Source organism: Chelonoidis abingdonii, chromosome 10 (assembly GCF_003597395.2).
Source record: "Chelonoidis abingdonii isolate Lonesome George chromosome 10, CheloAbing_2.0, whole genome shotgun sequence".
Classification (NCBI taxonomy): Eukaryota; Metazoa; Chordata; order Testudines; family Testudinidae; genus Chelonoidis; species Chelonoidis abingdonii.
The window spans coordinates 75,708,192-75,717,966 of NC_133778.1; the positions used below are offsets into that span (position 1 = coordinate 75,708,192).

Here is a 9,775-nt window from a genome sequence, read left to right on the forward strand (position 1 = left end):
CAGTCTTACTAGATTTTCATTAAGAAGGTCCAGTTCCCACATGCTTTAGACTGGAGACTTCATATTAGGCAGGAACTACCTCATAAATACTTGAGTGTGTGTCCCCGTTTGGTGTGCAAAGGATCCCAAGAAAATTAGACTTCTCAGCTGTAAACTGCTGAATATGAGATGTCAAACTTCTGCTTATTGCTGTGGTCTGTTAATATCTGTATCGTTGTAACTCCTTTTGTGGAGGAGGAAAAGGTTTAACTACCACAGTCAGGTAAAAATCCAAGGAGGAAGCTTGAATTGGCTTTGAGGTTGTGGTTTAGACATGAAACAGTAATTCTGTTTCACTATTAAAGCATTCAACCAGCTCTAAAATCCAATTATAATCAAACGCACAGCCCTCCTTCAATTCCTTTAATGGATTTATATGGGTTGATCTGTTGTATTAATATACTGATTTGACTAATCTGATAATTTAATCCCTCTCCATTACTGCTGCTATCGTTTGAGCTGTTGAGTTCACCCTGATTTGATTTTAACTGTGTTGCTTAGCTCAGTTTAGTTTAGTAGTGTTAGTAGTAGCTCATCAGAGCAATATGCTTTCTTGATTTTCATTTGTCTATGAACTTTAATACAATTTACAATGAGGACAGCAAAACATATTTCATTCGATAAGCAATGTGGGCCAGAACCCTCAAGAATCAGGGTGGATATTAGCTGGTCCACTTAGGAGCCTAACCAGCTCCCTCCAAATTAGCCTGTGGTTCTCATACACTGCACATCAGGGGTAGCTCCCATAATACCTATCACGCTATGATCGGGTGGCCTGAAGGGTTTAAGGTGGCCAGATGGGCCAATTAACTGCCTAGGATGCACTTGGAGGAGAAGCCAGAGATCAAGGACTAATTAGAAATGGACAGGAACAGAAAGGGCCTGAATAAAGGCTAGGAGCTGAGAGGTGCAGGGAAGTGCACCCCTGGGTGAAGGGAGGCGTGTTTGGGACTTTAGAGGGCAGTCTACAGTTGCTCCCTGAAAGGACAGAGTTTGGGCTGGCCAATCCAGAGAGAGGCAGGAACCAGAATGGTAGGAAAGTCTCAAGGGAAAAGCAGCAAGGTTTGGCTAGTACAGTGCTTGGCTGCTGATTAGAGGGTCCCTGAGGTGGAATCCAGAGTAGACGGTGGACCTGGGTTTCCCCACCAGCCCCTAGGTAAGCAGCACAGACCAAGCAGTGGAGAGAAGACTGCCTGGGACAGTTTGCCTGGAAGACGTTGGTACCCTGGAAGAGGAGACCATAGTGACCTGGCTGGAGGCCAAGTCACAAGGAGGAAGCTGTAGCTCCTGGAGCGAGAGGGGGCTGCAGGGTGAGACAATGATGAGTGAAGAGACTGCCAGAAAAAGGTGCAGCACCTGGAAGGAGATAATCCCCAGAGTGGCCAGGAGTAGGTGCCCCTACTGGTGAGTGGACCTGTGACACATGCTGACCAGTATTATCTCATTGCTTTTGTGTGCTCCCCCCATTTGGTCTGTCTCTTGCCTTATACTTGGATGGGAGACTCTTTGGGGCAGGGACTGTCTTTTTGTTCTGTGTCTGTACAGCACCTAGCACTGTGGAATGCTGGCCCATGACTAGGGCTCCTAGGTGCTACTGTAATACATACTATTTATTTAAAAAAGAGCTTCACTGAAGCCAATGGAGAGAGACTTGTGTGACTCTACTGGAAGTGAGAGTGGAAACAGGTCATTAGAGTCTCATTATTTCTATGCAATGCACACACTGCAGTGCATAGAAATAAATTCCATGGATGGTGACCCTGCACTACAGAATGATTGCAAAGAGAATGTTTGATTTCTTTAACAGTAAAAAGTTCCCCATAAATTCAATACAGATAATCAACAGGCAAACTGTAGAGCATAGTCTCTGCAAGGCTGTTAGTCTGTGTGTTCACCAAAGAAGCCTGTTTTTTTGTTTTTTTTGTGACACGGCTAAAAATAAAACCAGTCTTATTTCTTGAACATAAGAACGATCACATTGGGTCAGACCAAAGGTCCATCTAGCCCAGTATCCTGTCTTCCGACAGTGACCAATGGCAAGTGCTCCAGAGGGAATGGACAGAACAGGTGAACATCAAGTGACACACTCCTGGTCGCCCATTTCCAGCTTCTGGCAAACAGAGGCTAGGAACACCATCCCTGCCCCATCCTGGCTAACATCCATTAATGGACCTATCGTCCATGAATTTATCTAGTTCTTTTTGAACCCAGCTATAGTCTTGGCTTCACAACATCCTCTGGCAAAGAGTTCCACTGGTTGACTGCATGTTGTGTGAAGAAATACTTCCTTCCGTTTGTTTTAAACCTGCTGCCTATTAATTTAATTTGGTGACCCCTAGTTCTCGTATTCTGAGAAGGATTAAATAACACTTCCTTATTTTCTTTCTCCACACCCATCATGACTTTATAGACCTCTATCATATCCCCCCTTACTCGTCTCTTCTCCAAGCTGAAAAGTCCCATATGGTCTCTCCTCATATGGAAGCTGTTCCATATCCCTAATCATTTTTGTTTCCCTTTTCTGAATCTTGTCCAATTCCAATATATCTTCTTTGAGATGAGGTGACCACATCTGCATGCTGTATTCAAGGATGTGAGCATACTATGGACTTATATAGAGGCAACATGATATTTTCTGTCTTATTATATATCCCTTTCTTCATGTATCGGAGGGGTAGCCGTGTTAGTCTGGATCTGCAAAAGCAGAAAAGAGTCCTATGGCACCTTATAGACTAACAGACATATTGGAGCATGAACTGTCGTGATGAAGTGGATATTCACCCACGAAAGCTCGTACTCCAATACGTCTGTTAGTCTATAATGTGCCCCAGGACTCTTTGCTCCTTTTCTTCATGATTCCCAACATTCTGTTCGCTTTTTTGACTGCCGCTGCACATTGAGTGGATGTTTTCAGAGAACTATCTACAGTGACTCAAGATCTCTTTCTTGAGTGGTAATAGCTAATTTAGGTCCCATTATTTTATATGTAGTGTAATGGTCCTTTTTTACCATCACAAGTCCTGATTTGGGAAGTCATTAATGACTCAAGTTTATTCAGTCTTTTGAAGTTGAAAATAGGAAAATAGAGCTAAAATTAAAAAATTATGGAACAAATACAGCCACAGTGTAATTGTAGTGACTGCAGTAGAGTTGCATCTGCTTAGAGAGGATCTGAATTCATCCCTGCTTCTTTCATTAATGCACCTACCACGCTAATCTATGCCCATTATATTACATGAGGAAACTGATTGTTGCTGCCAGGTATTAGTTTATAATACATGTGAGAGAGCATCACCTAGTGAATTTGGAAATGGGAATTCTTAGGTTATAGTCCTGGCTTTCCCATTGGTTTAGTGGGCTGGATTCTGCTACTGTTAAGTTTTAACTTTGATGGGAGCAGAACTGTGCTTATGTGTGAGCTTGGAAGTCCCTTGCATTTCCCAAAAGAGTCTTCTGAGTTCAGGTGCCCAACCAGAAACACCTTGGACCTGAATTTCAGGGATGCTTTGTACTTGCAGCACCCAGTGAAGACAGTTGAAGCTTTGGGTACTCAGAATCTGAAAATCAGACTCTAGATGTTGCAGGTTCAACACCACAAAACAGATGCCCCCAAAGCACTTACATGTCTTTAATCAAGACAATAACAATGGAAAATATTTTAAGATATTTGTCCATCTCAAGTAAAGGGCTTCTAATGAACTGTGTAACTTTGCCAAATTGGCTAGTTGCGTGAAAAGCTGACTGGTTACATTTGTTCTATCCAGAGGAAAATCTTGGAGACACAGTAGAAACTATGTACTAAGCATTGTGCCTCTAGGCAGCATATGTCTTCCAAAAAAAATGGAATGAGGAGACACCTGACAGAAAATGTACATATGCATACTGCCAGAACTTAGTTAGCATTCCAGAATCAAGACCCTTTTCTCGCATGATGTGCCAAACATTTCCTGCCCAATCATACAACAGTAATATCGAGGAAGTTGCCAAAGCTAAATTTACCAAGAGCAGGTAGTTTAGGACACTGGTATAATGTTTGCAAACTTTGAGCTTTCAAATTCTACCTAGAGCTGTGGGAAGGGAATCTGTTTCCATACAGGAAATCAGTGGTAATTTGCAGTACAGGAAATCCTCAGACAAATTCTTAGGCTCCAGAACTTCAGTCCATATCAAGGACTGAATTCCTTCTATAGTTGTATAGCCAATCCATTTAATTTCAATGAAGAGGAAGAAGGAGTATATATTGTCTATCAAAACAAAATTTAGCCCTAAATATTCACGATTGCAATCATCTTGGTGAAGTGTCAATGGTTGGGTTTAATATCCAGCAGGATATAAGGGGTTAATGCCACAAACCTTTATGCACATGATTAGTACCTCTGGCATTCATGGGATGTCATAAGAACTGCCATACTAATCAGACCAATGGTCAATCTAGCCCAGTATCCTGTCTTCCAACAGTGATCAGTGCCAGTGCTTCAGAAGAAACAAACAGAAGTGGGCAATTATTGAGTGATCCATCCCCTGTCATCCAGTCCCAGCACCTAGCAGTCAGAGGCTTAGGGACCCCCAGCATGGGGTTGCATCCCTGACCATCTTGGCTAATAGCCATTGATGTACTTATCCTCCAGGCACTTATCTAATTCTTTTCTGAACCTAGTTTTACTTTTGGCCTTCAACATCCCCTGACAATGAATTCCACAGGTTGTGCGTTATATGAAGAAGTACTTCCTTTTTTTTTTGTTTTTTAAATCTGCTGCCTATTCATTTCATTGTGTGACCCCTGCTTCTTGTGTTATGGGAAGAGGTAAATAACACTTTCTTTTTTATTTTCTCCAAATCATTAATAACTTTATTGACCTCTATTATATCTCTCCTTAGTCATCTCTTTTTCTGAACAGTCCCAGTCTAATAAATTTGGTTGCCCTTCTCCATACCATTTCCAATTCTAACATACCTATTTTGAGATGAGGCAACCAGAACCGCATCCATTATGTGAGGTGTGGATGTACCATAGATTTATATAGTCGCATTATGATATTTACTGTCTTATCTATCCCTTTCCTAATGGTTCCTAACATTCTGGTCACTTTTTTGACTGATGCTGCACATTCAACTGATGTTTTCAGAGATCTTTCCACAATAACCGCAAGATCTTCCTGGAGTGTTAACAGCTAATTTAGACGCCATCATTTTATATGTATAGTTGGGATTGTTTTGCAATTTGCATTACTTTGCATTTATGAACATTGAATTTCATCTGTCATTTTGTTGCCCAGTCACCCAGTTTTGTGAGATCCCTTTGTAACTCTGTGCGGTCTGCTTTGGACTTAACTATCTTGAGTAATTTTTTATTCTCAGTAAATTTTGCCAATTCACCGTTTACCCCTTTTTCTAGATCATTTATGAATATATTGAACAGTACTGGTCCCTGTACAGATCCTTCTCCATTCTGAAAACTGACCATTTATTCCTACCCTTCATTTCCTGTCTTTCAGCCAGTTACTGATCCATGAGAGGACTTCCCCTCTTCTCCCATAACAGCTTTCTTTCCTTAAGATCCTTTGGGGGGAAGGACCTTGTCAAAGTCTTTCTGAAAGTTTAAGTACACTATATCCACTGGATCACCCTTGCCCACAAGTTTGTTGATTTCCCTCACAGAATTCCAATAGACTGGTGAGGCATGATTTACCCTTACAAAAGTAGCATTGACTCTTCCCTAACAAATCATAAAAACAACAAGGGGTTGTGGCACCTTAAAAACTGACAGATTTATTTCGGCATAAGTTTTTGTGGGTAAAAAAAACCCACTTCTTCAGATGTTTTTGTGGATACAGACTAACACGGCTACCCCTGATACCTAACAAATCATGTTCATCTATGTGTCTGCTAATTCTACCCTTTACTAGAGTTTCAACCAATTTACCTGGTACAAAAGTACTGTATTACAATACTACATAATAGCAGATGGAGACTGTTCTAAAAAAGAGCTACAGGTGAAGAAGCTCTGGATTGCACTAGTATATTAATTTGAAGAACAAAGATATTTGCAAACTAAACCTTTGATAGGCTTTTTTAGAACTCTTGTGATAATATCAGCACCCAATAACTATGTCAGTAATCAATTCGAATATAACCTTATAAAATTATTTCCTGTCTCCGTTTGAAACTGCTCTCTCTTCTGGGTTTTCAGGGAGACATTGGTTCTCTTGGGCATCACAAGTACTGGAAATCTCATGCTAACCCTCCAGGTGGCTGTGATATCTCTGCTGGCATCTGACTCTTCTGGTATTTGTAGTATTACAGAATGATGAATATGGGGCATCATTAGCATTCAGCAAGCCTGGAAAAACAGATTTCATGGCAGGAGGAGAGTGGATTGGTTTGAAAGAATTTTTGGAAAGTAAAATGTCCCCAGTTAACAGGGACATTCAAATCGTGTTTCTGATCTTGCCTACAATTCCCTTTTCTCTATACAATAGCCTTTTAGCTAGAGATGGACACAGAATTCAAACAACTCAGAAACATGAGGAAGATCAGATCTGGGTCCAGATTTCAACTTCACAGTTCAGGTTTATTTTTATGATGGAGCAGTTCAGAATGCCAAATCTGAACACACTTGTGAAGTGGCTTGGCTTTGGATCTGAAGTTTAGCTTGAATTTGGATCAAAGTTTCACAGCTGACCCACTTTTGCTATGAACATTACAGAGTTTAACAGGGTGACTTTCCAGTTCTTATTTATTACAATATATTCCAACATTAATGACCCAGTCCAGCAAGCTCTTAAGAATATGCTCAATTATAAGCATGTGAGCAATCCCACTGTAATTGATGGAACTGCTCAAGTGTGTGGATATAAGCATGTTTAAGTACTCTACTGGATTAGGGCCTTTCGAAAAAATGAAATGAAATATCATTGCACTGTTTTATGGGAACTGCTAGGTTCCTAATAAATCTAAAACCCTTTTCATCCACACATTGAGACCCTGAATGTCTGCCTGTCTAACTGGTCCTATGTATGGAACTTGAAGCATTTCAGAGAATGCTACCATGAACATCCTGGTCTTTAATCTCTTACCTAGCAGACTAAATGTGGCCTCCGGGACCTCTCTCCTACCTTTCCCTACATCATTGGTACCTCTGAGTACCATGACACGTGGCTTCTCCCCACCACTCACATACATCTGTCTAGATATCTCAAGAGGTCCTTAACCTTTTCAGGCAATTTACCAAGTGGTTCTCCCAGACATCACAAAACCAACTATATATGTTTTTAGAAACTGAATCCCCCATTACTATTATCAGGTCTCTTCCTAATAACAGGGATCTTGTCTCTCAAAGGGGTATCCTCAGTGTGAGGGGATACCATAATATCATCCGGAAGGAAGGTCCCAACTGTGGGATCACTTCCCTCCTCTCCAGTTTGATGTTCTTCTTCCCTAAGACTTTCATCCTCCTCCACAGCACAGAGGCTGTCAGACTAGGGGTGGGACCATTCTACTGTGTCCTGGAAAGCCTTGTCATTGTACCTCTGTGTCCCTAGCACCTCTAGTTCAGCCTCTCTGACCTCAAGACCAGAGGTACCCAACATCTCTCAGGATTATTAAATAAGAACTCCAAATGCTGGAATATAGACCTGATTCAAAGCCCATGGAAGTCTGTTGGAGTCCTTCCATTAACCACAGTGGCTTTGGATCAGTGTCAGTGGAGAGAACCTAAAGGCCCTTGTAGTGTAGGCTAGAACTATTGGTTGAAAAATCGTGAATAGAGAGAAGGTTCATGAAAATCATAGTTTTGCAGGCAATTCACAAACTGATAAGGATCAAATCCATTGAATAAAGTTTTCTCCATCAGTAGATTGACCAGTGTCTCCGTGCCTCAGTGGTCAGAACTGAGCATACCAAATTCAGGACAAACTGCTAGAAACAGGGCAGACACCCCCCAAAACTGGTGATTATTGTCACATAAAATATACCAAATCAGCAACAAAATTAACTTTCTGTTTCATCACACTGGCTAACAAGAAGTCAGAAAAGCAGTCTCCTTAGGCATTCCAGTCCTTGTTTCACCACCAAAGACACTAGACTTAATGAGTGGTGGTTGTTTATAACCAATTTCATCAACCAAAGGGTTCTTCTGATCCTAAAGGATCAGCTACATACCCAAGTCAATATACAACTCAGTTCCTACCCAATACTCACACTGTTGACAGTCTCTTAGTATCTAATATCTAAAGGTTTATTTATAAAAAGAAAGAAAGGCGAGAGTTAAAACTGGCTAAAGGAATCGAATACATACAATAAAGGCAAAGTTCTTGGATCAGGCTTGTAGCAGTGATGGAATAAACTGTTGGCTTGTTAAGTCTCTGGTTGTTTCCAAATCATTGGAAGGTCCTCAGTCCCTTGGTTAGAATGCTCCCATTAGTATAAGTTCATAGTCCAGAGGTTTGAGCAGGAAAGAGGCAAAATGGAGATGTTCCCAGAGTCTTCTATAGCTTCTCCAAGTGAGGAGAAACCCATTGTTTCAAGAAAGCCCTCTGCATGGCTGATGGAAAAATACAGATAACAGGATGGATTTTGGAGTCATGTGGGCAAGTCACATGTCTATGTCCGCTTCACTTAGTCATAGCAAAGGTCATTACCCATACTCTAGATAGAACATTCACAGGAAAGTCCATTACGTGTAAATAGGCATCTTTCACTGTGTGTTTAGTGTTCTTTGATGGGCCATTCGGCCTGAATAGTTCCTTCACAAGTCGCTGGCTAAGAACCTTGTTGGTGTCTACTATAGGAGCAAACGTTTGAAATACAGGTACATAGTTAATATTCATAACTTCAGATACAAAAATGATACATGCATACAAATAGGACAATCATATGCTGCAAATCATAACTTTTCTATTGACCCCTTACTTGACAAACTTTATATAAGATATGTTGCAACTGTAGCAACAATGATCTACATGGTCCTATTTTAATCAGATAATGTCACAACCAGCTATAACTGTAGGGACAAACACAGTAACCCAACATAACGGAGTACAGAAGAGGTCATTATTGACACAAGGCACTCGCTACTGTAATTTGTCACACTAAAAAAATCAGATCACACAAGTAGGTACAAATGTGTCATGTCATTAATATCGCCTACCATGCAGCAAATTGCTTGTCATGCTTCATTTATACTCATTTATGACTAAACAGGAATATTTGGAAAGAGATGCCATAAATATATTGTACACAGTCTTGCGTAACCACAGTTTTTAACTCCTATGGTTTCCTGATGCATTTAGAGCAGTGAAGAGCTGAACAGAAAGAACAATTTGAAAGGGGGTTATCTGCAAGCTTAGACCAACATAAGAGTAAGAATTTGATGATTTACTCACATTAAATAGACATTAATGAGTCAAATTGTCTTTTTTTCACAGGAGCCCCAGTGGCCTAATGGATAAGGCAATGGCTTTCTAAGTCAGAGATTGTGGGTTCAAGTCCCATCTGGGGTGAGAAACTACTTTCTTCCTGTACAGTGCAAGGAAACCTCAGTCTTATTTTAGGGGGGAAAGGGATAATGAGTGGTTTGAGCACTGGCCTGCTAAATTGCTCCAATCCTTAAGGGGGACATCTAGGGATCTGGGGAAAAAATCTGTCAGGGACGGTACTTGGTCCTACTGTGAAGGCAGGGGACTAGACACAATGATCTTTCAAAGTCCCTTCCAGTTCTATGAGATAGGTATATCTC

General features: G+C 40.9%; 1 non-coding gene across 1 annotated transcript; it reads left to right on the forward strand.

The window, feature by feature from the left end:
- Window positions 1-9,466: 9,466 nt before the first annotated feature.
- On the forward strand, window positions 9,467-9,539 carry TRNAR-UCU (transfer RNA arginine (anticodon UCU)). Its single transcript has one exon. It is a non-coding gene; the product is annotated as a tRNA-Arg (tRNA).
- The last annotated feature ends 236 nt before the right edge of the window (window positions 9,540-9,775 follow it).